At 38.7% G+C, this 27,676-nt stretch overlaps 1 protein-coding gene across 3 annotated transcripts in view; it reads left to right on the top strand.

Annotated features, from left to right (window-relative positions):
- LOC111170863 (elongator complex protein 1-like) overlaps window positions 1–26,147 on the top strand; it is a 56,996-nt gene extending 30,849 nt beyond the window's left edge. For 2 of the 3 annotated variants that reach the window (XM_089904468.1, XM_089904469.1), the window contains 4 exons: window positions 3,065–3,171; window positions 3,466–3,611; window positions 4,830–5,960; window positions 6,331–26,147. The gene's annotated coding sequence lies outside the window, so the exon portion shown is untranslated. Of the gene's footprint in view, window positions 1–3,064; window positions 3,172–3,465; window positions 3,612–4,829; window positions 6,309–6,330 lie in introns of those variants that run through there. The other variant, XM_089904470.1, reaches the window with a different exon arrangement.
- The last annotated feature ends 1,529 nt before the right edge of the window (window positions 26,148–27,676 follow it).

Here is a 27,676-nt window from a genome sequence, read left to right on the forward strand (position 1 = left end):
GGCAGGAATGCTCCTGTGTGGGGCTGAATGTAGTGGAGAGACTGAGTCCAGGGAGAGCTGGTTGAATAGGAAGATCAGACTAGTGTCTCAGCTTCTTCAGTGCCCGCTGAGGATCTGCTGCTTGAGCTGAAAGGCAGGAAGTAGCCATTGTGAGTTGCCGCGTGAAGTAGTAAAAACAGGCCCTCCTCCAGTGTCTGAATGCTACAGGAGGAAGGCATTAGCGGCAAAGAAGTCATCTCCCAAACTAATTACTCATTTTGATATGAGATGCTTAGGAAAGGATCCATTCAACTGAGGCCTAAATGTCTTCTGGAGCCTGGTTTGAATGCTGGTAAGTGGTAACAATGGAACACTCCTGGGGTTTATTAGTGTAGGACCTGGGGCAGTCAGTTTTTCTTCTGTAGTCAGTTTCTTGAAATGTTCTCTTCAAATCGAAAGATCTCAGAGTATAAGGTACTTAATTTTAAATACTAGAAAAACATATTCTTAAGCAAGGCAAACATTATTTTTGGATTTTCTAGTATTGGGCATTACCTCAGGTTTTGTCCCTCCAAATAAGGAGTTGACTGTATATAAAGTGGTTCATTCTTCATTCAGGAAAATCTCGGTGATGTTGAAGTCTTACTCATGTTTTGAAAATTCTTCAATATTTAAAACAGAATTCAGTTTGAGAAGAGTGAAGATGAAGAAGTAAACCCACTGAAGCTCAGCCTTCTCACCTGGGTTCAGGAAGACGTTTTCCTGGCTGTGAGCCACAGTCAGTCCACCCCAAGCTCTGTCATTCACCATCTGACTGTGGCCCCTTCTGAGATGGATAACAAGCAGGGACAGCTCAATATTAGGCATTCCAACAATTCCCTGTATTCCATGTGTTAATATGTGGATAGAGTTAGGCTTCTGTCTTTTATGAGCCTAGGACTTTATTTTTGTTTTTTACTTCCACTGAGCAGAGTTGAGGGGCAGTGGCTTCCTTTTTAGACATACTTAGCAAGAGGGTTAAGTCTAGTTTTTAGTCATGTCAAAATATAGATTAAAATGCATCAAGAATTGGTGAAAAATAGCACAAATACCAATAGATGAGGCAAAACATTTTTAAGGTGTGTTAAGAATTTTAATTCAGCTTATACTTACATTCCAGCAGAGTAATTATTAGCCTATGAGAATTAGCCACTCTAATTACCCTTGTTAGTTATTAAAATCAATTATGAGATCTATATATATGCACTTCATTTTGATTTAGTGACTTCAAAATACTTCTTCCGGCCTCCTATACATTTTGTTTGGCACTTGATTGCATTTATTACTAGAAAGCCTCTTCTATTTTTCTTTGCTAAAATTTCATAGCTCCCTGGCCCTGAGTTTCATTTTGATTCCTGACTGCATCTTTGTCACGTAACAGGTTTCATCAATGAATGCTGTTTTCTGTATTACAAGCCCTATTGTGCAGCAGATAGCGTTGTCTGGACAGCTCCGAGAAATCCTCAGGTTTCCAGTGTCAAAACTCGGCACCTTAGGCATACATTGATAGTAATCCCCAGATTCACATGTAATTAAAGGTCTACTGGTTAGCTTGAAATTCTGAAAACCGTTGTTGCAAAATTAGGAACCTCTCTTTATTGTATACATAAAGCATATTCCAAATGCAGTCATTAACTTCTAATCTTTGAATGATAATGCTTCATGTTTTTAAAAAGTATTTATTTTTGATTTATTTTGGCTGCGCCAGGTCTTAGTTGCGGCACACAGGATCTTTTCTAGTTGTGGCATGCGGTATCTAGTTCCCCAACCAGGGATTGAACCTGGGCTCCCTGCATTGGGAGTGTGGAGTCTTAACCACTGGACCACCAGGGAAATCCCAATAATGCTTCATATTTTTAAGAAGGTTTTGTCAATATGTCTGGATGCAGAATATGTGCTAGCTGCATGCAGACTTAACAGGGCTTCCTTTGGAAAACAGAGCAATTTACATTAGAAATGCCTAAATTATGCATGTTTCTACTACTCCAAATTTGAAGTTTTTTTTTATCATTATCTTGTAAAAGGTAGATGCCGTCATCTCATTTGCTGTAAAGGAAGTGAGAAGTCATTTAAAATATATTTCTGCTGCTTTGACTTTTGTTTCTCAAAAAAGACTGTTTTGTCCATGCAAAATGTTAATGTCTTTGATGGATATGTAGTCCCCCAATCAGCTTATAGCTTACATTTACTATAGCTTGTGCTTTGTAAAAGGTACTCTTTTAAGTGCATTTCCTATATTAACTCACTTATTTCTCACAATACCTCTCTGAAGTATGTACTGTTTGGCGCCCTCATTGTACAGCTGAGGCAGCTGAGGCACAGAGCAGTTTAAGTAACTTGCCTGAGATAACGCAGGTGGAGCCAGGATCCAATTCTAGCCATTGCACCTCCAGAGTCTATTCCCTTAACTTGTCAGATAATTTATCCTCCCCAAATTTGTGGCATTTTGGAGTTTTTTGTAGATTTGTTAAGAACTCTTTGAATAAATGTTAGCATTGGCACCATTTGCTTTTATCGTACCTCTTCCACTTCCTTTAAGACATGTCTACTCTTGGTTCGTTGACTCAGGAAAAACTAAAATGGCAATAACAGATTCCCCTCTTCCCATTAAGGGAGACCCACAGATTTCTATGAATGAATATAATAGCAGTAGAGGTATTAAGTGTGCTCACTTTCCTACAGATTCACTGCTTTATTTAATGCAGTAAATTGAAATAAGTTGCAATAAGTTACATAAAGTTTCTGCCAGAATAGGAGTGATGACCTCACAATGTAGACACCTAGTTTATTGACATTGTGGAAAATAATGTCATGTGACAGGTAATTGCTTTACTTGGGCTTGCGCTTGCAATAGTTTATCTATTAGTGTGTATATACATATGGGTGTGCATTTATTATATTTATGTTATATTGAAATAGGCAGTGCAGCACCAAAGGAAAATTATATCATTTTCTGTTTTGCAAAATCAATGAAATGTCAGTACTTTTGAGAAAAATGGTCTGTTCAAGCCTTCCTCATTTCCTTTTTTTTTTTTACTCTTGTCAGTTCATCTGTGGCAGTGGATGGGGTCATAATCCATCTGTGCTGCAACTCCAAGACCAAGCCAGTAGCACTGCAGGTGGCTGGTGGTCAGATAATTAAGTACCTTTGGGGTGAGTATCAAAATGTTAGGAAAGCATGTCTATGGCTTACGTAGATATTTAATTCTTGAGCACATATACTTGTATCTTATCAGTGCTGCGGTGGTTATTAGGTCTTTTAACTACCCTGAAAAACTATCCCTAATCTATAGAGTGGAATTAGCAGGTGTGTTCTCCCTGTATTTTCTCTTGTAATGAACTGGAGTACTTTAATGAGTTTCTGAAACACATTTGGAAAGCGATTTAAATTGCATGTTAAGCATTTTAGCAAGTATTAGTGTAACTTTTTTTTTTTTTTTTAAAAAGAGCAGATCAGCTCTTGGTAAACCTCATCTGCCAATCCTGCAGAATCACCCTCTCTGGCTGTTGAACCGTGGAAGAACCCTGCTGAATTTCCTGTTCGATTTCCTTATCTGTGCGCACAGACCGAATTGGCCATGATTGGAGGAGAGGTAAGTAAACACAAGGCAGAAAAACTTACCACTTAGAGCAGTGACCCAGAAAGTGATAGCATTAAGTAGAAAGAGTGTGTGCTTTGGAGGTGGACCTGAGTGTCCACTAAATCTCAAGGCAACAATGAGAAGTTACTCACTGTCAACAATGAGAAGTTTCCTGAGTCTCAGCCTCTCAATCTCTGAAATGGGATTAAGAGATTGCCTGGCATGTAGTAGTTAGTTGATTCCTTTCCTTGGAAGTATAAATTCAAAAATAGAAAAATGCAACTGGCAGACATTTATCTCCAGTTGTACAAAACATTCAAAGTTAGTTTTATAAGTAACTTTTGGGGACAACAGAAATGTAATCTTGAAACTAGTAATCAGTAGGTTATCATTCATCAAATATTAGAATGCCTATAATTGTGGCAGGTGGTAGGACACAGTGGTTACAAAACCAAACAGCTGACTAATTCCTGCCCTTCTGGAATTTTTAATCTATCAATACGGGTATGGCTGTCCCTTCTGATAGGAGAATGAAGTAAATGAGCAGGGCGTAATGGTAGAGAATAGAGAAGTGTTTGAGGCTAGTTAGAGGATGGTAGCTGTGAGGATGGGGAGACCAACTTTTGGTGGTCTGGGAAAGCCTCTAGGAGGTGGTGGTGTATGTGCTGAGTGTGAAGAAAAAGAAAGCTCTATCTCTGAGAAAGGGAGAGTGTTCCAGGGAGGAGGAACTGTACCTACTGTGAGCTTAGAAAGAGCTCAGCTTATTCAAGGAACCTAATGGAAGCAGTGGCTAGACCTTAGTGATAGGCCATGGGAAGGAGTGTGGCTTTGCTCATTTAACATAGATTGGGAAACTGATGATTTTAATCAGGGAGTAGTGTGATGTGCTTCATGGTTTGAAAGGTTATTCTGGCTGCCCAGTAGAGAGTAGGTCGAAAGGGATGAGAGTTGAAGTGGCTGTGACTGGAGGCAGTGAGGGCCGAAAGGTGATATGTTTGAGACATGCGTAGGAGATAGAAATGGCAGGGCTTGCTGATGCACTGGATGCGCCATAGTCCACTTTGCACTAGACCAACCACATCTTAGGCATCTTAAGTCCCCATTGCAAGGACCTAGATGTGAAATCATAGGGCAATGGAACCATGTAATAGAAGAGTTTGGTTTAACTAGTTTGGTTAGAATTGTTTGTAATTTCATATTTTATTTCTTTGTCCTTGGCCTGACTGACAGATGTCGCTTTTTCATCAGTGACACTGAGGTATCAAGGCTTGTTCTGACACTGGATCTTTCTCAGTCTTGGCTCCAGGTAATATAGCTAACTCTCCCCTTTGCCTCCCCGACCTTTTGTAGGTTGCTTCAAATATCACATCATTTGCAGTATATGGTGAGTTTTTATTGTTAACAACTCATTCCCATACTTGCCACTGTTTTTGCCTGAGAGATGCTTCATTGAAAAGTAACTTTTCAGCGTATGAAATAGAAAATAGTCCCTGCTGTAATATCATTTGTCCTTTGAAGTCTTGATGACTTAAGATTGTTGCATACAATTTGTTGCTGTTTATCATGGAGTCCTAGACTGGAGAAAACTTTTCAAGTTCATTTACTTAGCCCCTAATCTCAACATAATATCTCAGTTGAATCACTCCACACCAGTTAGCAAAGAGAAGGAGGTCCTTCCTTAAGCAGCACATCCTAAGGTAAACAAAAATTTTCAGGAAATTTTTTAATATAACTAATATTTTACTTTGAATTACCATGTAGGCACCAAACTGGCAATATGCTCAATCTTCTTTGTAATCTTTCTTTTCTCACTGTGGCAACCCTCTATTGTATATCTGAAGGACTCCATCTCATGGTTCGTAGGAAATCGGCCACACTTTTTTCTGTGTTCCATGCCCCCCTAGTGTGTATGTGTGTGCATGCACACAATTTTCTTATGAAAATAAAAATAGCCCACTTATTTTCTTTGCTTCTATTGATAACTTGGAAACAGGGAATCTTTCACTGATACGATCATAGCTTTATCAGTACAAGAAGACAGAGAGAAGCTGCCCAACCCTCCCTGTGTTTTCCATATCAGTTGAGAAGTTGTGTATGGGCATGTGCATGAGGGCTCTGTGAGAGAGCACAAGATTCTGGGATAAGGTTGTTTATCAGAGGGGCTAATGGTCTTGAGGCTGAGTGAGAGAGCAGTGTGGCTTAGTTGTTAATTGCTTCCTTCTACTTTGGATAATGTGCAGTTTCAGCTGCAGTTAATGGAGAGTGGCTTGTCCTGTGTCTAATGGGGAATCTCTGCGGAAAGTGGAGAGGGGTTCATGCATTGTCACTGTTGTGCCCCAGGACACAAAGCTTATATTACAGGTAAGCTGATTTTTCAGGCTATATTTCTGATAGTCATTTGGCAGTAAATACCAAACAGAATTCTTGTGGATTATATTTTAGGCTCTCTTACCATTTGTATTAATTTATTATAAGCCTTTCCTTGCTAAGTTCTCTGTTAGCTTTATACAAAGGAATGTTAATACAGGCTCTGCCCAGTAAGGCTAAGAGGGAAACTTCTCTTAAAAGTCAAAATAAATTTTGAACACAACTAAATTTTGCCAGAAGTATGCTCATTTGACAGTGTTGTGTTAGTTCTCTAAGAAGAGTTAGGTAAAGTTGTATATCCTGGGTATTTAAATTTTTTTCTATTTAATTAAAAATGTTATTGATTTGATTTATTTATTTTAAGATGCCAAGGGGAAACTTAGAAGTTATTCATCATCGAGCCCTGATTTTAGCTCAAATTCGGAAGTGGTTGGACAAGTAAGTACCATGTGTATGATTAGTTAGCTTATTGTTATGACTTATGTGTGAAGACGGCAAGTATTCCATTAAGATTTTTAAAACTTAAAAGTCTTTAAATCTTTCATTACATATGTCTTCAATCAGATTCTCAGAGGTTCACTTTTTGTCACACTTTGCTTCTTATATCGTATGGTGTAATAGACATCCCTAGCAGAAGGAATCATGAGGCTCATTGTATGAAACAGGGCTTCCTAGCCTAAGGGGAACCATATGGGCTTTAGATGGCCTGTGAACCCAGGGAAATTTTACACCATCCTGTGTCTCTGTGTATTTGTCCGGGCAGAAGACACAAGGCTTTCAGCAGACTTATAAAAAGGCCTGTGACCCAAAAATGCCTGAGCCACTGTTGTGAAGGAAATGATCCATTGTTTGAATCTCTGAATTTGGGGGAAACTTTTTACTGGAAAGATGTTTACTAATATTTTGTTAAAAAAGAAACTAGACATCTACACATGGAACAACTCCTACAGAACACCTACTGAACGCTGGCAGAAGACCTCAGACCTCCCAAAAGGCAAGAAACCCCCCACGTACCTGGGTAGGGCAAAAGAAAAAAGAATAAACAGAGACAAAAGGATAGGGATGGGACCTGCACCAGCGGGAGGGAGCTGTGAAGGAGGAAAGGTTTCCACACACTAGAAGCCCCTTCGCGGGCAGAGACTGTGGGTGGCGGAGGGGGGAAGCTTCAGAGCCGCGGAGGAGAGCACAGCAAGAGGCGTGGGGGGGGGGGAGCAAAGCGGAGAGATTCCCGCACAGAGGATCGGTGCCCACAGGCACTCACCAGCCCGAGAGGCTTGTCTGCTCCCCCGCCGGGGAAGGCAGGGCTGGGAGCTGAGGCTCGGGCTTCGGTCTCGGAGCGCAGGGAGAGGACTGGGGTTGGTGGCGTGAACACAGCCTGCAGGGGGTTAGTGCACCACGGCTGTTTAGGAGGGAGTCCGGGGAAAAGTCTGGACCTGCCAAAGAGGCAAGGGACTGTTTCTTCCCTCTTTGTTTCCTGGTGCGCGAGGAGAGGGGATTAACAACGCTGCTTAAAGGAGCTCCAGAGACGGGCACGAGCTGAGGCCAAAAGCGTGGACCCCAGAGACAGGCATGAGACGCTAAGGCTGCTGCTGCCGCCACCAAGAAGCCTGTGTGCGAACACAGGTCACTATCCACACCCCACTTCCAGGGAGCCTGTGCAGGCCGCCACTGCCAGGGTCCCGGGATCCAGGGACAACTCCCCCGGGAGAACTCACAGAGTGCCTCAGGCTGGTGCAACGTCACGTCGGCCTCTGCCACCGCAGGCTCACCCCGCATCCGTACCCCTCCCTCCCCCAGGCCTGAGTGAGCCAGAGCCCCCGAATCAGCAGCTCCTTTAACCCCGTCCTGTCTGAGCGAAGAACAGATGCCCTCCGGTGACCTACAAGCAGAGGCGGGGCCAAATCCAAAGCTGAGCCCCTGGGAGCTGTGAGAACAAAGAAGAGAAAGGGGAATCTCTCCCAGCAGCCTCAGAAGTAGCGGATTAAAGCTCCACAATCAACTTGATGTACCCTGCATCTGTGGAATACATGAATAGAAAACGAATCATGCCAAATTGAGGAGGTGGACGTTGAGAGCAAGATTTATGATTTTTTCCCTTTTCCTCTTTTTGTGAGTGTGTATGTGTATGCTTCTGTGTGAGATTTTGTCTGTATAGCTTTGCTTCCACCATTTGTCCGAGGGTTCTATCCATCCGGTGTTTTTTTTTGTTTTGAATTTTTTTCTTAATAATTACTTTTTATTTTATTAACTTTATTTTACTTTACTTTATCTTCGTTCTTTCTTTCCTTCCTTCCCTCCTTTAGACAAAGAATCATCCCAAATTGACGAGGTGGACTTTGAGAGCAAGATTTATGATTTTTTCCCCTTTTCCTCTTTATGTGAGTGTGTATTTTTATGCTTCTCTGTGAGATTTTGTCTGTACAGCTTTGCTTCCACCATTTGTCCTAGGGTTCTATCCGTCCATTTTGTTTCTCTTAGTAATTATTTTTTTATTTTAATAACTTTATTATCTTTTATCTTACTTTATTTTATTTTACTTTATCTTCTTTCTTTCTTTTTTTCCTTCCTTCCTCCCTCCCTCCCTGTCTCCTTTCTTTCTTTCTTTCTTTCTTTCTTCTTCTACTAATGCTTTCTTTCTACTTTTTCTGCCTTTTATTCTGAGCTGTGTGGATGAAGGGATCTTGGTGCTGAAATCAGGAGTCAGTGCTGTGCCTCTGAGGTGGGAGAGCCAACTTCAGGACACTGGTCCACAAGAGACCTCCCAGCTCCGCATAATATCAAACGGCAAAATCTCCCAGAGATCTCCATCTAAACACCAGCACCCAGCTTCACTCAACGACCAGCAAGCTACAGTGCTGGACATCCTATGCCAAACAACTAGCAAGACAGGAACACAACCCCACCCATTACCAGAGAGGCTGCCTAAAATCATCATAATTCCACAGACACCCTAAAACACACCACCAGACGTGGAACTGCCCAGCAGAAAGACAAGATCCAGCCTCATCCGCCAGCACACAGTCACTAATCCCCTCCATCAGGAAGCCTACGCAGCCCACTGAACCAACCTTACCCACTGGAGACAGACACCAAAAGCAATGGGAACTAGGAACCTGCAGCCTGCAAAAAGGAGACACAGTAAGATAAGAGAACACAGTAAGACACAAACACAGTAAGATAAGAGAAATGAGAAGACAGAAAAACACACAGCAGATGAAGGAGCAAGACCTAACAAATGAAGAGGAAATAGGCAGTCTACCTGAAAAAGAATTCAGAATAATCATAGTAAAGATGACACAAAACCTTGGAATAGAATAGACAAAATGCCAGAAACATTTAACAAAGACGTAGAAGAACTAAAGATGAAGCAAACAACGATGAACAACACAATAAATGAAATGAAAAATAATCTAGATGGGATCAACAGCAGAATAACTGAGGCAGAAGAACGGATAAGTGACCTGGAAGATAAAATAGTGGAAATAACTACTGCACAGCAGAAAAAAGAAAAAAGAATGAAAAGAATGGAGGACAGTCTCAGAGACCTCTGGGACAACATTAAACGCACCAACATTCGAATTATAGGGGTTCAAGAAGAAGAAGAGGGAAAGAAAGGGACTGAGAAAATATTTGAAGAGATTATAGTTGAAAACTTCCCTAACATGGGGAAGGAAATAGTTAATCAAGTCCAGGAAGCACAGAGAGTCCCATACAGGATAAATGCAAGGAGAAATACACCAAGACACATATTAATCAAACTGTCAAATATTAAATACAAATAAATATATTAAAAGCAGCAAGGGAAAAACAACGAATAACACACAAGGAAATCCCCGTAAGGTTAACAGCTGATCTTTCAGCAGAAACTCTGCAAGCCAGAAGGGACTGGCAGGACATATTTAAAGTGATGAAGGAGAAAAACCTGCAACCAAGATTACTCTAGCCAGCAAGGATCTCATTCAGATTTGATGGAGAAATTAAAACCTTTGCAGACAAGCAAATGCCGAGAGAGTTCAGCACCACCAAATCAACTCTGCAACAACTGCTAAAGGAACTGCACTAGGCAAGAAACACAAGAGAAGGAAAAGACCTACAATAACGAACCCAAAACAATTAAGAAAATAGGAACATACATATCGATAATTACCTTAAATGTAAATGGACTAAATGCTCCCACCAAAAGACACACGTTGGCTGAATGGATACAAAAACAAAACCCATGTATTTGCTGTCTACAAGAGACCCACTTCAGACCTAGAGACACATGCAGACTGAAATTAAGGGGATGGAAAAAGATATTTCATGCAAATGCAAACCAAAAGTAGTAGCAAATCTCATATCAGACAAAATAGACTTAAAAATAGAGACTATTAGAAGAGACAAACAAGGACACTACATAATGATCAAGGGATTGATCCAATAAGAAGATATAACAATTGTAAATATTTATGCACCCAACATAGGAGCACCTCCATACAAAAGACAGATACAAACAGCCATAAAAAGGGAAATCGACAGTAACACATTCATAGTAGGGGACTTTAACACCCCATTTTCACCCATGGACAGATCATCCAAACTGAAAATAAATAAGGAAACACAAGCTTTAAATGATACATTAAACAAGATGGACGTAATTGATATTTATAGGACATTCCATCCAAAAACAACAGATACACATTTTTCTCAAGTGCTCATGGAACATTCTCCAGGATAGATCATATCTTGGGTCACAAATCAAGCCTTGGTAAATTTAAGAAAATTGAAATTGTATCAAGTATGTCTTCCGACAACAACACTATCAGACTAGATATCAATTACAGAAAAAATCTGTAAAAAAACTACATGCACATGGAGGCTAAACAATACACTACTTAATAACGAAGTGATCACTGAAGAAATCAAAGAGGAAATCAAAAAATACCTAGAAACACATGACAATGGAGACACGATGACCCAAAATCTATGGGATGCAGCCAAAGCAGTTCTAAGAGGGAAGTTTATAGCAATACAATCCTACCTTAAGAAACAGGAAACATCTCGAATAAACAGCCTAACCTTGCACCTAAAGCAATTAGAGAAAGAAGAACAAGAAAACCCCAAAGTTAGCAGAAGGAAAGAAAACATAAAAATCAGATCAGAAATAAATGAAAAAGAAATGAAGGAAACGATAGCAAAGATCAATAAAGCTAAAAGCTGGTTCTTTGAGAAGAACAAAATTGATAAACCATTAGCCAGACTCATCAAGAGAAAAAGGGAGAAGACTCAAATCAATAGAATTAGAAATGAAAAAGGAGAAGTAACAACTGACACTGCAGAAATACAAAACATCATGAGAGATTACTACAAGCAACTCTATGCGAATAAAATGGACAACCTGGAAGAAATGGACAAATTCCTAGAAATGCACAACCTGCCAAGCCTGAATCAGGAAGAAATAGAAAATATGAACAGACCAATCAAAAGCACTGAAATTGAAACTGTGATTAAAAATCTTCCGACAAACAAAAGCCCAGGACCAGATATCTTCACAGGTGAATTCTATAAAACATTTAGAGAAGAGCTAACACCTATCCTTCTCAAACTCTTCCAAGATATAGCAGAGGGAGGCACACTCCCAAACTAATTCTACGAGGCCAACATAACCCTGATACCAAAACCACACATGGATGTCACAAAGAAAGAAAGCTACAGAACGATATCACTGATGAACATAGATGCAAAAATCCTCAACAAAATACTAGCAAACAGAATCCAACAACACATTAAACGGATCGTACACCATGATCAAGTGGGGTTTACTCCAGGAATGCAATGATTCTTCAGTATATGCAAATCAATCAACATGATACACCATATTAACAAATTGAAGGGGAAAAACCATATGATCATCTCAATAGATGCAGAGAAAGCTTTCGACAAAATTCAACACCTATTCATGATAAAAACCCTCCAGAAAGTAGGCATAGAGGGAACATTCCTCAACATAATAAAGGCCATATATGACAAACCCACAGCCAACATCGTCCTCAATGGTGAAAAACTGAAAGCATTTCCACTAAGTCCAGGAACAAGACAAGGTTGCCCACTCTCACCACTCTTATTCAACATAGTTTTGGAAGTTTTAGCCACAGCAATCAGAGAAGAAAAGGAAATAAAAGGAATCCAAATCGGAAAAGGAGAAGTAAAGCTGTCACTGTTTGCAGGTGACGTGATACTATACATAGAGAATCCTAAAGATGCTACCAGAAAACTACTAGAGCTAATCAATGAATTTGGTAAAGTAGCAGGATACAAAATTAATGTGCAGAAATCTCTGGCATTCCTATAAATAAATGGTGAAAAATCTGAAAGTGAAATCAAGAAAACACTCTCATTTATCATTGCAACAAAAAGAAAAAAATATCTAGGAATAAACCTACCTGAGGAGACAAAAGACCTGTATGCAGAAAATTATAAGACACTGCTGAAAGAAATTAAAGATGATACAAATAGATGGAGAGATATACCATGTTCTTGGATTGGAAGAATCAACATTGTGAAAATGATTGTGGTACCCAAAGCAATCTACAGATTCAATGCAATCCCTATCAAAATATCACTGGCATTTTTCACAGAACTAGAACAAACAATCTCTCAATTTGTATGGAAACATAAAAGACCCCGAATAGTCAAAGCATTGTTGAGAATGATAAATGGAGCTGGAGGAATCAGACTCCCTGACTTCAGACTATACTACAAAGCTACAGTAATGAAGACAGTATGGTACTAGCACAAAAACAGAAAGATAGATCAATGGAACAGGATAGAAACCCCAGAGATAAACCCATGCACATATGGTCACCTTATCTTTGATAAAGGAGGCAGGAATGTACAGTGGAGAAAGGACAGCCTCTTCAATAAATCGTGCTGGGAAAACTGGACATGTACATGTGGAAGTATGAGATTATATCACTCCCTAACACCATACACAAAAATAAGCTCAAAATGGATTAAAGACGTAAATGTGAGGCCAGAACCTATGAAACTCTTAGAGGAAATCATAGGCAGAACACTCTATGACATAAATCACAGCAAACCCTTTTTGACCCACCTCCTAGAGGAGTGGAAATAAAAACAAAAATAAACAAATGGACCTAATGAAACTTCAAAGCTTTTGCACAGCAAAGGAAACCATAAACAAGCCGAAAAGACAACCCTCAGAATCGGAGAAAATATTTGCAAATGAAGCAACTGACAAAGGATTAATTTCCAAAATTTACAAGCAGCTTATGCAGCTCAATAAGAAAAAAACAAACAACCCTATCCAAAAATGGACAGAAGACGTAAATAGACATTTCTCCAAAGAAGATATACAGATTGCCAACAAACACATGAAAGAATGCTCAATGTCATTAATCATTAGAGAAATGCAAATCAAATCTACAATGGGATATCATCTCACACCAGTCAGAATGGCCATCATCAAAAAATCTAGAAACAATAAATGCTGGAGAGTGTGTGGAGAAAAGGGAACACTCTTGCACTGCTGGTGGGAATGTGAATTGCTACAGCCACTATGGAGAAGAGTATGGAGGTTACTTAAAAAATGACAAATAGAACTACCATATGACCCTGCAATCCCACTACTGGGCATATACCCTGAGAAAACCAAAATTCAAAAAGAGTCATGTACCAAAATGTTCATTGCAGCTCTATTTACAATAGCCCGGAGATGGAAACAACCTAAGTGCCCATCATCGGATGAATGGATAAAGAAGATGTGGCACATATATATAATAGAGTATTAGCCATAAAAAGAAAGGAAATTGAGCTATTTGTAATGAGGTGGATAGACCTAGAGTCTGTCATACAGAGTGAAGTAAGTCAGAAAGAGAAAGACAAATACCATATGCTTACACATAGATATGGAATTTAAAACAAAAATGTCCTGAAGAACCTAGGGGTAAGACAGGAATAAAGACACAGACCTACTAGAGAACGGACTTGAGGATATGGGGAGGGGGAAGGGTGAGCTGTGACAAAACGAGAGAGAGGCATGGTCATAAATACACTACGAAACGTAAGGTAGATAACTAGTGGGAAGCAGCCGCATAGCACAGGGAGATCAGTTTGGTGCATTGTGACCGCCTGGAGGGGTGGGATAAGGAGAGTGGGAGGGAGGGAGATGCAAGAGGGAAGAGATATGGGAACATAAAAAAATAAAAGAAAAGAAAGTAGCTCTAAGTTACATTATGATTTTCTTGTGTGCGTTTGTGGGCATATAGCCCTCAGCCAGCCATGATGACTAAATCACACCTTTTAGGAAGGTAAATGAATCTGGTACCTGATTTTTTTCATTCTGTGATTTCAGAGTAGAAATTCAGTAGTAGTTGGCCTCTAGTGTTCATTTTAACTGGTATATATCATTATGAAAATGTGCTGAGTGTAGGGAGCTTAGTTTTTATGGTTTTTTAAACATCTTTATTGGAGTATAAGTGCTTTACAATGGTGTGTTAGTTTCTGCTTTACAACAAAGTGAATCAGTTATACATATACATATGTCCGCATATCCCTTCCCTCTTGCATCTCCCTCTGTCCCACCGTCCCTACCCACACCACCGTACGTGGTCACAAAGCACTGTGCTGATCTTCCTGTGCTATGCAGCTGCTTCCCACTAGCTATTTTACTGACTGGTGTGAGACGGTATCTCATTTTAGTTTTGATTTGCATTTCTCTAATGATTAATGATGTTGAGCATTCTTTCATGTGCTTGTTGGCAATTTGTATATCTTCTTTGGAGAAATATCTATTTAGGTCTTCTGCCCATTTTTGGATTGGGTTGTTTGTTTTTTTCTTATTGAGCTGCATGAGCTGCTTATAAATTTTGGAGATTAATCCTTTGTCAGTTGCTTCATGTGCAAATATTTTCTCCCATTCTGAGGGTTGTCTTTTGGTCTTGTTTATGGTTTCCTTTGCTGTGCAAAAGCTTTGAAGTTTCATTAGGTCCCATTTGTTTATTTTTGTTGTTATTTCCATTTCTCTAGGTGATGGGTGTAAAAGGATCTTGCTGTGATTTATGTCATAGAGTGTTCTGCCTATGCTTTCCTCTAAGAGTTTGAGAGTTTCTGGCCTTACATTTAGGTCTTTAATCCAGTTTGAGATTTTTTTGTGTGTGGTTAGGGAGTGATCTAGTCTCATAATTTTACATGTACCTGTCCAGTTTTCCCAGCACCAATTATTGAAGTGGGTGTCCTTTCTGCACTGCACATTCCTGACACCTTTATCAAAGATAAGGTGACCATATGTGCGTGCATTTATCTCTGGGCTTTCTATCCTGTTCTACTGATGTATCTTTATGTTTTTGTGCCATTACCATACTGTCTTGATTACTGTACCTTGGTAGTATAGTCTGAAGTCTGGGAGCCTGATTCCTCCAGCTCCGTTTTTCATTCTCAACATTGCTTTGGCTCTTCGGGGTCTTTTGTGTTTCTGTACAAATTGTGAAATTGTTTGTTCTAGTTCTGTGAAAAATGCCAGTGGTATTTTGATAGGGATTGCATTGAATGTGTAGATTGCTTTGGGTAGTAGAGTCATTTTCACAATGTTGATTCTTCCAATCCAAGAACATGGTATATCTCTCCATCTATTTGTATCATCTTTAATTTCTTTAATCAGTGTCTTACAATTTTCTGCATACAGGTCTTTTGTCTCCTAAGGTAGGTTTATTCCTAGATATTTTATTCTTTTTCTTGCAATGGGAAATGGGAGTGTTTTCTTGATTTCACTTTCAGATTTTTCATCATTAGTGTATAGGAATGCCAGAGATTTCTGTGCATTAATTTTGTATCTTACTACTTTACCAAATTCATTGATTAGCTCTAGTAGTTTTCTGGTAGCATCTTTAGGATTCTCTTTGTATTGGGTCGTGTCATCTGCAAGCAGTGACAGCTTTACTTGTTTTCCGATTTGGATTCCTTTTATTTCCTTTTCTTCTCTGATTGCTGTGGCTAAAACTTCCAAAACTATGTTGAATAAGAGTGGTGAGAGTGGGCAACCTTGTCTTGTTCCTGGTCTTAGTGGAAATGCTTTCAGTTTTTCACCATTGAGGACAATGTTGGCTGTGGGTTTGTCATATATGGCCTTTATTATGTTGAGGAATGTTCCCTCTATGCCTACTTTCTGGAGGGTTTTTGTCATAAATGGGTGTTGAATTTTTTTGAAAGCTTTCTCTGCATCTATTGAGATGACCATATCGTTTTTCACCTTTAATTTGTTAGTATGGTGTATCATGTTGATTGATTTGCATATATTGAAGAATCCTTGCATTCCTGGAGTAAACCCCACTTGATCATGGTGTATGATCCTTTTAATGTGCTGTTGGATTCTGTTTGCTAGTATTTTGTTGAGGATTTATGCATCTATGTTTATCAGTGATATTGGCCTGTTGTTTTCTTTTTTGTGGCATCCTTGTTTTGGTGTCAAGTTGATGGTGGCCTTGTAGAATTAGTTTGGGAGTGTTCCTCCCTCTGCTGTATTTTGGAAGAGTTTGAGAAGGATAGGTGTTAACTCTTCTCTAAATGCTTGATAGAATTTGCCTGTGAAACCATCTGGTCCTTGGCTTTTTGTTTGTTGGAAGATTTTTAATCACAGTTTCAATTCCAGTGCTTGTGATTGGTGTGTTCATATTTTCTATTTCTTCATGATTCAGTCTTGGCAGGTTGTGCATTTGTAAGAATTTGTCCATTTCTTTCAGGTTGTCCATTTTATTGGCATTAGAGTTGCTTGTAGTAATCTCTCATGATCTTTTTTATTTCTGCAGTGTCAGTTGTTACTTCTCCTTTTTCATTTCTAATTCTGTTGATTTGAGTCTTCTCACTTTTTTCTTGATGAATCTGGCTAACGGTTTTTCAATTTTGTTTATCTTAAAGAACCAGCTTTTAGTTTTATTGATCTTTGCTGTCATTTCCCTCATTTCTTTTTCATTTATTTCTGATCTGATTTTTATGATTTGTTTCCTTCTGCTAACTTTGGGTTTTTTTTGTTCTTCTTTCTCTAATTGCTTTAAGTGCAAGTTTAGGTTGTTTATTCGAGATGTTTCTTGTTTCTTAAGTTAGGATTGTATTGCTATAAACTTTCCTCTTAGAAGTGCTTTTGCTGCATTCCATAGGTTTTGGGTCGTCGTGTTTTCTTTGTCATTTGTTTCTAGTTATGTTTTTTATTTCCTATTTGATTTCTTCAGTGATCTCTTGGTTATTAAGTATTGTATTGTTTAGCCTCCATGTGTTTGTTTCTTTTACAGTTTTTTTCTTGTAATTGATATCTAGTCTCATAGTGTTTTGGTCAGAAATGATACTTCATATGATTATAATTTTCTTATATTTACCAAGGCTTGATTTGTGATCCACGATATTATCTATCCTGGAGAATGTTCCATGAGCACTTGAGAAGAAAGTGTAATGTTCTGTTTTTGAATGGAATGTCCTATAAACATCAATTAAGTGCATCTTGTTTAATGCATCATTTAAAGCTTGTGTTTCCTTATTTATTTTCATTTTGGATGTTCTGTCCTTTGGTCCAAGTGGGATCTTAAAGTCCTCTACTATCATTGTGTTACTTTGTTACTTTCAATTTCCCCTTTTATGGCTGTTAGCAGTTGGCTTATGTATTGAAGTGCTCCTGTGTTTGGTGCATAAATATTGCAATTGTTGTATCTTCTTCTTGGATTGATCCCTTGCTCATTATGTAGTCTCCTTCTTTCCCTCTTGTAATAGTCTTTGTTCTAAAGTCTATTTTGTCTGATATGTGAATTGTTACTCTAGCTTTCTTTTAATTTCCATTTACCTGGAATATGTTTTTCCATTCCCTACTTGCAGTCTGTTTGTGTCCCTAGGTATGAAATGAGTCTCCTGTAGACCACATATATGCGGGTCTTGTTTTTGTATCCATTCAGCCTGTCTGGGTCTTTTGGTTGGAGCAATTAATCCATTTACATTTAAGGTAATTATCAATATGTATGTTCCTATTACCATTTTCTGAATTGTTTTAGGTTTGTTATGGTAAGTCTTTTCCTTCTCTTGTGTTTCCTGGCTAGAGAAGTTCCTTTAGCATTTGATGTAAAGCGGGTTTCGTGATCATGAATTCTCTTAGGTTTTGCTTGTTTGTAAAGCCTTTCTCTATCGAATCTGAATGAGATCCTTGCTTGGTAGAGTAATCTTGGTTGTAGGTATTTCCCTTTCATCACTTTAAATATGTCCTACCACTCCCTTCTGGCTTACAGTGTTTCTGGTGAAAGATCACCTGTTAACCTTATGGGGATTCCCTTGTACGTTAATTGTTGTTTTTTTCCTTGCTGCTTTAAATATTTTTTCTTTGTATTTAATTTTTGATAGTTTGATTAATATTTGTCTAGGCGTGTTTCTCCTTGGATTTATCCTGTATGGGACTCTCTGCACTTCCTCCACCTTGACAGTTTCCTTTCCCGTGTTAGGAAAGGTTTCAACTATAATCTTCTCAAATATTTTCTCAGTCCCTTTTTTTTCCTCTTCTTCTTCTGGGACCCCTATAATTCAAATTTTTGCGTGTTCAGTATTGTCCCAGAGGTCTCTGAGGCTGTCCTCAATTCTTTTCCTTCTATTTCCTTTATTCTGTTCTTCAGTATTTATTTCCACTCTTTTATCTTCCACGTCACTTATCTGTTCTTCTGCCTCAGTTATTCTGAAATTGATTCCTTCTAGAGAATTTTAAATTTCATTTATTGTGTTATCCTTTATTGTTTGTTTGCTCTTTAGTTCTTCTAGGTCTTTGTTAAATGTTTCTTGTATTTTCTCCATTCTATTTCCAAGATTTTGGATCATCTTTACTATCATTTCTCTTAATTCTGTTTCAGGTAGCCTGCCTATTTCCTATTCATTTGTTTGTTGTGGTGGGTTTTTACCTTGCTCCGTCATCTGCTGCATATTTATCTTCTCCTTTAGTTTGACTTACTATGTTTGGTGTCTCATTTTTGCAGGCTGCGTGTTTGTAGTTTCTGTTGTCCTTGCTGTCTTCCCCCAGTGGGTATGGTTGGTTCAGTGTGTTCTGTAGGCTTCCTGGTGGAGGGGATTGGTGTCTGTGTTCTGGTGGATGAGGCTGGATCTTTTCTTTCTGGTGGGCATGACCACGTCTGGTGGTGTGCTTTGATGTGTCTATGCACTGTCATTTTAGGCATCCTCTCTGCTAATGGGTGGTATTGTGTTCCTGTCTTGCTAGTTCTTTGACCTAGGGTGTCCATCACTGTAGTTTGCTGGTCATCGAGTGGAGCTGGGCCTTAGCGGTGAGATGGAGATCTCTGCGAAAGCTTCTGCCATTTTATATTATATGGGGCCAAGAGGTCTCTGGTGGACCAGTATCCTGAACTCTGCTCTCCAACCTCCACAGCCCAGCCGTGACATCTGGCTGGACCACCAAGACCCTGTCAGCCACATGTCTCAGAAGAAAACGGAGAAGAAAAAAGAAAGACGGAAAGAAAGAAAAGAAAAGAAGTAAAATTATTAAAATAAAAATATTTTAAAAACAAAAATTAGAAAGTAATAATAAAAGAAAGAAACAGAGCAACCAAATCCAAAAACAAATCCACCAATTATAACAAGCACTAAAGACTATAGGAACAATAACAAAAAAACCCCCCAAAAACAAAAGGAAAGACAGAACCCTAGGACAAATGGGAAAAGCAGAGCTGTACAGACAAAATCACACAAAGAAGCATGCACATACACACTCACCAAAAGAGAAAAGGAAAAAATTTATATATATACATATATATATGTATATATATATATATATATATATATATATATAAAGTAAGAGAGCAAAGAAATCAATAAACAAATCTACCAGTGATTGATAATAAGCTCTAAGTACTAAACTAAGGGAAACATAAAACCAGAAACAAATTAGATGCAGAAAGCAAACCCCAAGTCTACAGTTGCTCCCAAAGTCCACTGCCTCAATTTTGGGATGCTTCATTTTCCATTCAGGTATTCCAGAGAAACAGGGTACATGAAGTTTATTGTGGAGATTTATTCTGCTGTTCCTGAGGCTGCTGGGTGTAATTTCCCTTTCTATTCTTTGTTCACACAGCTCCTGGGTTTCAGCTTTGGATTTTGCCCCACCACTGTGTGAAGGTCGCCTGAGGGCATTTGTTCCCCACCCAGACAGGACAGGGTTAAAGTAGCAGTTGATTAGGGGGCTCTGGCTCACTCAGGCCAGTGGGAGGGAGGGGTATGGAATGCAGGGTGAGTCTGCGGCAGCAGAGGCCAGTATGATGTTGCAACAGCCTGAAGCACGCCATGTGTTCTCCCAGGGAAGTTGTCCCTGGATCATGGGACCCTGGCATGGCGGGCTGCACAGGCTCCCAGGAATGGAGGTGTGGATAGTGACCTGTGCTTGCACCCAGGATACTTGGTGGGTGCAACAGCAGCCTTAGCGTTTCATGCCCTTCTCTAGTGTCTTTGCTGATAGCCACGACTCACACCCATCTCTGGAGCTCTTTAGGAGGTGCTCTGAATCTCCTCTCCTTGCACACCCAAAAACAATGGTCTCTTGCCTCTTAGGCAGTTCCAGACGTTTTCCCAGACTCACTCCAGGATAGCTGCAGTGCACTAGCCCCCTTCAGGCTGTGTTCATGCAGCCAGCCCCAGTCTGCTCCCTGGTGTCTAAACTCTAAACCCTGTGCCTCATCTCCCAGCCCCCACCAGCCCTGGCGGGTGAGCAGACAAGCCTTGCAGGCTGGTGAGTTCTGGTCAGAACCAATCCTCTGTGTGAGAATCTCTCTGCTTTGCCCTCTGCACCCCTGTTGCTGTGCTCTCCTCCGTGCCTTGAAGCTCCCCCCTCGTCCCCTCGTCTCCACCAGTGAAGGGCCTTCCTTGTGTGTGGAAACTTTTCCTCCTTCACAATTCCCTCCCAGAAGAGCAGGTCCCATGCCTATTCTTTTGTCTCTGTTTTTCCTTTTGTCTTTTGCCCTACCCAGGTACGTGGGGAGTTTCTTGCCTTTTGGGAAGTCTGAGGTCTTCTGCCAGCGTCCAGTAGGGGATCTGTAGGAGTTGTTCCACATGTAGATGTACTTTTGATGTATTTGTGGGGAGGAATTTGATCTCCACTTCTTACTCCTCTGCCATCTTGAAGGTCCCCCTCAACACCCATTTATGATAAAAACTCTCCAGAAAGTTGGCAAAGAGGGAACCCAATTCAACATAATAAAGGCCATATACAAAAAACCCACAGCAAACATCATTTTCAATGGTGAAAAACTGTAACATTTCCTCCAGGATCAGGAACATGACATGGATGTCCACTTTTGCCACTATTATTCAACATAGTTTGGGAAGTCCTAACCACAGCAATCAGAGAAGAAAAGAACTAAAAGGAATCCAGATTGGAAAAGAATTAAAACTGTCCCTGTTTGCTGATGACATGATACTATGCATTGAATCTCATATATATGCTACAGGAAAACTACTAGAACTCATCAGTGAATTTGGTAAAGTTGCAGGATACAAAATTAATACATGGAAATCTCTTGCATTCCTATACACTGACAATAAAAGATAAGAAAGGGGAATTAAGGAAACAATCTCATTTACTGTCACAACAAAGATAATACAATAACTAGGAATAAACCTACCTAAGGAGGCAAAAGACCTGTACTCAGAAATTTATAAGATACTGATGAAAGTAATCAAAGACAACACAAACGGAGAGATATACCACATTCCTGGATTGGAAGAATCAATACTGTGAAAATAACTATACTACACAAAGCAATCTACACATTCATCACAATTCCTATCAAATAACCAATGGCATTTTTTTACTGAATTAGCTCAAAAATTTTACAATTTGTATGGAAACACATAAGACCCCGAAGAGCCAAATCAATATTGAGAAAGAAAAACAAAGCTGGAGGAAACAGGCTCCCTGACTTCAGACTATGCTGTAAACCTATGGTCATCAAGACAGTATGGTTCTGGCACAAAAACAAAAATATAGATGAGTGGAGAAGGATAGACAGCCCAGAGTTAAACCCACGCAACTATGGTCACCTAATAGATGACAAAGGAGCAAGAATATACAATGGAGAGAAGAGAGTCTCTTCAAAGAGTGGTGCTTAGAAAACTGAACAGCTACATGGAAAAGAATAAAATTAGAACACTCCCTAACATCATACACAAAAATAAACTCAAAATGGATTAAAGACGTGAATGTAATGCCAAATCCTGTAAAACTCTTAGAGGAAAACATAGGCAGAACACTGCTTGTTGTAAATCACAGCAAGATCTTTTTTGACCCACTGCATAGAGTAATGAAAATAAAAACAAGTGGGACCTAATTAAAGTTTTTTCACTGCAGAGGTAACCATAAACAAAGTGAAAAAACAGCCCTCAGAATGGGACAAAAAATATTGGGTTGGCCGTCAGCTCAGGGATTTCCATAAGATGGTACGGAAAGACACGAATGAACTTTTTGGCCAATCCAAGATTTGCAAACGAAGCAATTGACAATGGATTAATCACCAAAGTATACAAACAGGTCATGCAGCTCATATCATAAAAACAAAGAACCCAATCAAAACATGGGCGGAATGCCTAAAACGACATTTTTCCTAAGGAGACATACAGATGGCCAGCAAACATATGAGAAGATGCTCAACATCATTAATTATTAGAGAAATGCAAATCAAAACTACAATGAAGTATCACCTCACACCGGTCAGAATGTACCTCATCAGAAAATCTATAAACAATAAATGCTGAAGAGGATGTAAAGAAAAGGGAACACTCCTAAACTGTTGGTAGGAATGTAAATTGGTACAGCCAGTATGGAGAACAGTAGGGAGGTTCCTCCAAAAACTAAAAATAGAACTACCATATGACACCACAATCCCACTCCTGGGCATATACCAGGAAAAATACATAATTCAAAAAGATACATGCACCCCACTATTCATTGCAGCACTATTTACAATAGCCAGGACATGGAAGCAACCTAAATATTCGTCAATACAGGAATGGATAAAGAAGATGTGGTATACATATACAGTGGATTTTTACTCATCCATAAAAGGGACAAAATAGTGCCATTTTCAGAGACGTGGATAGACTTAGAGACTGTCATACAGAGTGAAGTAAGTCAGAAAGAGAAAAGTATAATATCGCTTATATGTGGAATCTAGAAAAATGGTAGAGATGAACTTATTTGCAAAGCAGAAATAGAGACACAGATGTACAGAATAAACTTATGGATACCAACGCAGGAAGGACAGGTGGGATGAATTGGGAGATTGGAATTGACATATATACACTGCTATGTATAAAATAGATAACTAACGAGAACCTACTGTATAGCACAGCGAACTCTACTCAAGGCTCTGTGGTGACCTAAGTGGGAAGGAAATCTAAAAAATAGGGGATATATGTATATGTATAACTGATTCACTTTGCTGTACAGCAGAAAGTAACACAATATTGTAAAGCAACTATACCCCAATAAAAATGTTTTAAAAAACCACCTAGAAACCAATGACAATGAAAACACAACAACCCAAAACCTATGGGATGCAGCAGAAGAGTTCCAAGAGGCAAGATTAAACCAATAAAATCTTACCTCAAGAAACAAGAAAACTCTCAAATAAACAACCTAACCTTACACGTAAAGCAACTAGAGAAAGAAGAACAAACAAAACCCAAAGTTAGTAGAAGGAAAGAATTCATAAAGATCAGAGCAGAAATAAATGAAATAGAGGTGAGAAAAAAAGATAGCAAACATCAATGAAACTAAAAGCTGGCTCTTTGAGAAGATCAACAAAATTGCTAAACCTTTAGCCAGACTCATCAAGAACAAAAGGGAGAGGACTCAAATAAATAAAATTAGAAATAAAAAAGGAGAAGTTATAACTGACACCACAGAAATACAAAGGATCATAAGAGATTACTACAAGCAACTATACGCCAATAAAATGGACAAACTGGAAAAAATGGAAACATTCACAGAAAGGTACTACTTTTCCAGACTGAACCAGGAAGACATAGAACATGATCACACCAATCTCAAGTAATGGAATTGAAACTGTGTTTAAAAGTCGTCCAACTAATAAAAAAGTCCAGGACCAGATGGGTTCAGAGGAAATTTCTATCAAACATTTAGAGAAGAGCTAACACCAATCTTTCTCAAACTCTTCCAAAAAGTTGCAGAGGAAGGAAAAATCCCAAGCTTATTTAAAGAGACCACCATCACTCTGATACCAAAACAAGACAAACATATCACACACAGAAAAAATATTACAATCCAATATCACTGCTGAACATAGATGCAAAAATTCTCAACCAAATATGAGCAAACAGAATCCAACAGCACAATAAAAGGATCATACACCATGATCAAGTGGGATATATCCCAGTGATGCAAGGATTCTTCAATATATGCAAATCAATCAATGTGATACACCATATTAACCAATTGAAGAATAAAAATTATATGATCATCTCAATAGATGCAGAAAAACATTTGACAAAATTCAACACCCATTTATAATAAAAACTCTCCAGAAAGTGGGCATAGAGGGAACGTAATTCAACATAATAAAGGCCATATACAAAAAACCCACAGCAAACATCATTCTCAATGGTGAGAAACAGAAACATTTCCTCTAGGATCAGGAACAGGACAGAGATGTCCACTCTTGCACTGTTATTTAACATAGTTTGGGAAGTCCTAGCCATGGTAAGCAGAGGAGAAAACAAAAGGATTCCAATTTGGAAAGGAAAATAAAACTGTCCCTGTTTGCAGATGACATGATACTATACATAGAAGGTCCTAAAGATGGTACCAGAAAACTACTAGAGCTCATCAATGAACTTGGTAAACTTGCAGCATACAAAATTAATACACAGAAATCTCTTGCATTCCTATATATTTACAATGAAAGATCAGAAAGAGAAATTAAGGAAACACTCCCATTTACCATTGCAACAGAAAGAATAAAATACCTAGGGATAAACCTACCTAATGAGACAAAAGACCTGTACTCAGAAATCTGTAGGATACTGATGAAAGTAATCAAAGAAAACACAAATGGAGACATATACCATGTTCTTGGATTGGAAGAATCAATACTGTGAAAACAACTATACTACACAAAGCAATCTACAGATTCAGCACAGTTCCTAGCAAATTACAAAAGGCGTTTTTCACAGAATTAGGACAAAAATTTTACAATTTGTATGGAAACACAAAAGACCCTGAATAGCCAAAACAATCTTGAGAAAGTAAAATGGAGCTGGAGTAATCAGGCTCCCTGACTTCAGACTATAGTACAAAGCTACAGACATCAAGACAGTATGGTACTGACACAGAAACAGAAATATAGATCAGTGGAGCAGGATAGAAAGCCCAGAGATAAACCCACGCATCTATGGCCACCTAATCTATGACAAAGGAGGCAAAAATATGCAATGGAGAAAAGACAGTCTCTTAAGTGGTGTTGGGAAAACTAGACAGCTACATGTATAAGAATGAAATTAGAACACTCCCTAACATCATACACAAAAATAAACTCAAAATGGATTAAAGACCTAAATGTAAGGCCAGACGTGGTAAAGCTCTTAAAGGAAAACATAGGCAGAACACTCTTTTACATAAATCGCAGCAATATCTTTTCCTAGAGTAATGGAAATAAAAACAAAAATAAACAAATGGGACCTTGCAAAGCTTAAAAGCTTCTGCACAGCAAAGGAAACTATCAACAAAATGAAAGGAAAACCCAAAAAATTGGAGAAAATATTTGCCGATGAAGTGAATGACAATGGATTAATCTCCAAAATATACAAACAACTTATGCAGCTCAATATCAAAAAAACAAACCCATCAAATAATTGCCAGAAGAACTATATAAACATTTCTCCAAAGACATAGGATAGCCAACACATGAAAACATGCTCAATATCTATAGGATAGCCAACACATGAAAACATGCTCAATATCACTAATGTTTAGAGCAAGGCAAATCAAAATTACAATGAGATATCACCTCACTCCAGTCAGAATGGCCATGAGGAAAAAATCTACAAAGAGAGTAGCATTGACATGTATATGCTACCAAATATAAAATAGATAGCTATTGGGAAGCAGCTGCATAGCACAGGGAGATCAGCTCAGTGCTTTGTGACCACCTAGAGAGGTGGGATAGGGTGGGTGGGAGGGAGGCACAAGAGGGAGGGGATATGGGGACATATGTATACATATAGCTGATTCACTTTGTTATACAGCAGAAACTAACACAACGTTGTACAGCAATTATACTCCAATAAAGATGTTAAAAAAAGAATAAATGCTGGAGAGGGTGTGGAGGAAAGGGAACCCTCCTGCACTCTTGATTGGAATGTATATTGTTACAGCTACTATGGAGAACAGTATGTAAATTCCTTAAAAATCTAACTACCATATGACACAGCAATCCCACTTCTGTGCATATACCCAGAGAAAACCATAATTCAAAAAGATACATGCATCCTAATGTTCATTGCAGTACAATTTACAATAACTAGGACATGGAAGCAACCTAAATATCCATCAACAGAGGAATGGATAAAGAAGATATGGTACATATATACAATGGAGTATTACTCAACCAAAAAAATGAACAAAGCAATGCCATTGCAGCAACGTGGATGGACCTAGAGATTGTCTTACCGAGTGAACTAAGTCAAACACAGAAAGACAAATATGATATTGCTTGTATGTGGAATCTAAAAAAAAAGTATAAATGAGTATATTTACAAAACAGAAGTCGAGTCACAGATGTAGAAAACCAGAGGATATGGTTACCAGGGGATAAGGGGGCTAGGGATAAATTGGAAGATTGGGATTGACATATGCACACTATTATATGCAAAATAGATAAATAATAAGAACCTTCTGTATAGCACAGGGAGCTCTACTCAATACTCTGTAATGGCCTATACAAGAAGAGAATCTAAAAAAAGGATGGATATATGTATAACTGATTCACTTTGCTTTACAACAGAACATTGTAAATAAACTATGCTCAATAAATTTTTTAAAAAGAAATCAAGGGCCTAAATCAATAAAATAAGAAATTAAAAGAAGTTTCAAACAGACACAACAGAAATACAAAGGATAGTTAGAGATTACTACAAACAACTATATGCCAATAAAATGGACAACCTAGAAGAAATGGGTAAATTCTTAGAAAGATACAACCTTCCAAACGGAACCAGGAAGAAATGGAAAATTTGAACAGACCAATCTCAAGCACTAAATTGAAACCGTGATTAAAAAAAACTTGTTGTACACCTGAAACTAACACAACATTGTAAATCAACTATACTCCAGTAAAAATGAAAAATTAAAAAAAAATTGTTGAAGTCAGTGCAGGGGCCCATGAACCATTTTGCCTGTCTGAAAACCTGTATTGTTTACCAATGCTCTGATGTTTCTTATTTCTCTCCTATTGTTAGTTTTCTGAATTAGTTTGGTCTACATTTCCTAGTGTAAAGCAATTAGTTATAAGTTAGGTTATTGATATGATATCTTCCTTGTTTTCAATGTAGGCCTTTGCCGCTTTAAAAATTTCACCCTGTGCACTGCTTTCACTGCATCCCCTATATTTTGGTATGTTTTTTTTCATTTTCATGTTTCTCAAAGTATTTTCCAATATCCCTTACGATTTGCT

Source organism: Delphinapterus leucas, chromosome X (assembly GCF_059928025.1).
Source record: "Delphinapterus leucas isolate spDelLeu-1000000601 "Yukka" chromosome X, BTC_Dleu_Yukka2, whole genome shotgun sequence".
NCBI classification, from domain to species: domain Eukaryota; kingdom Metazoa; phylum Chordata; class Mammalia; order Artiodactyla; family Monodontidae; genus Delphinapterus; species Delphinapterus leucas.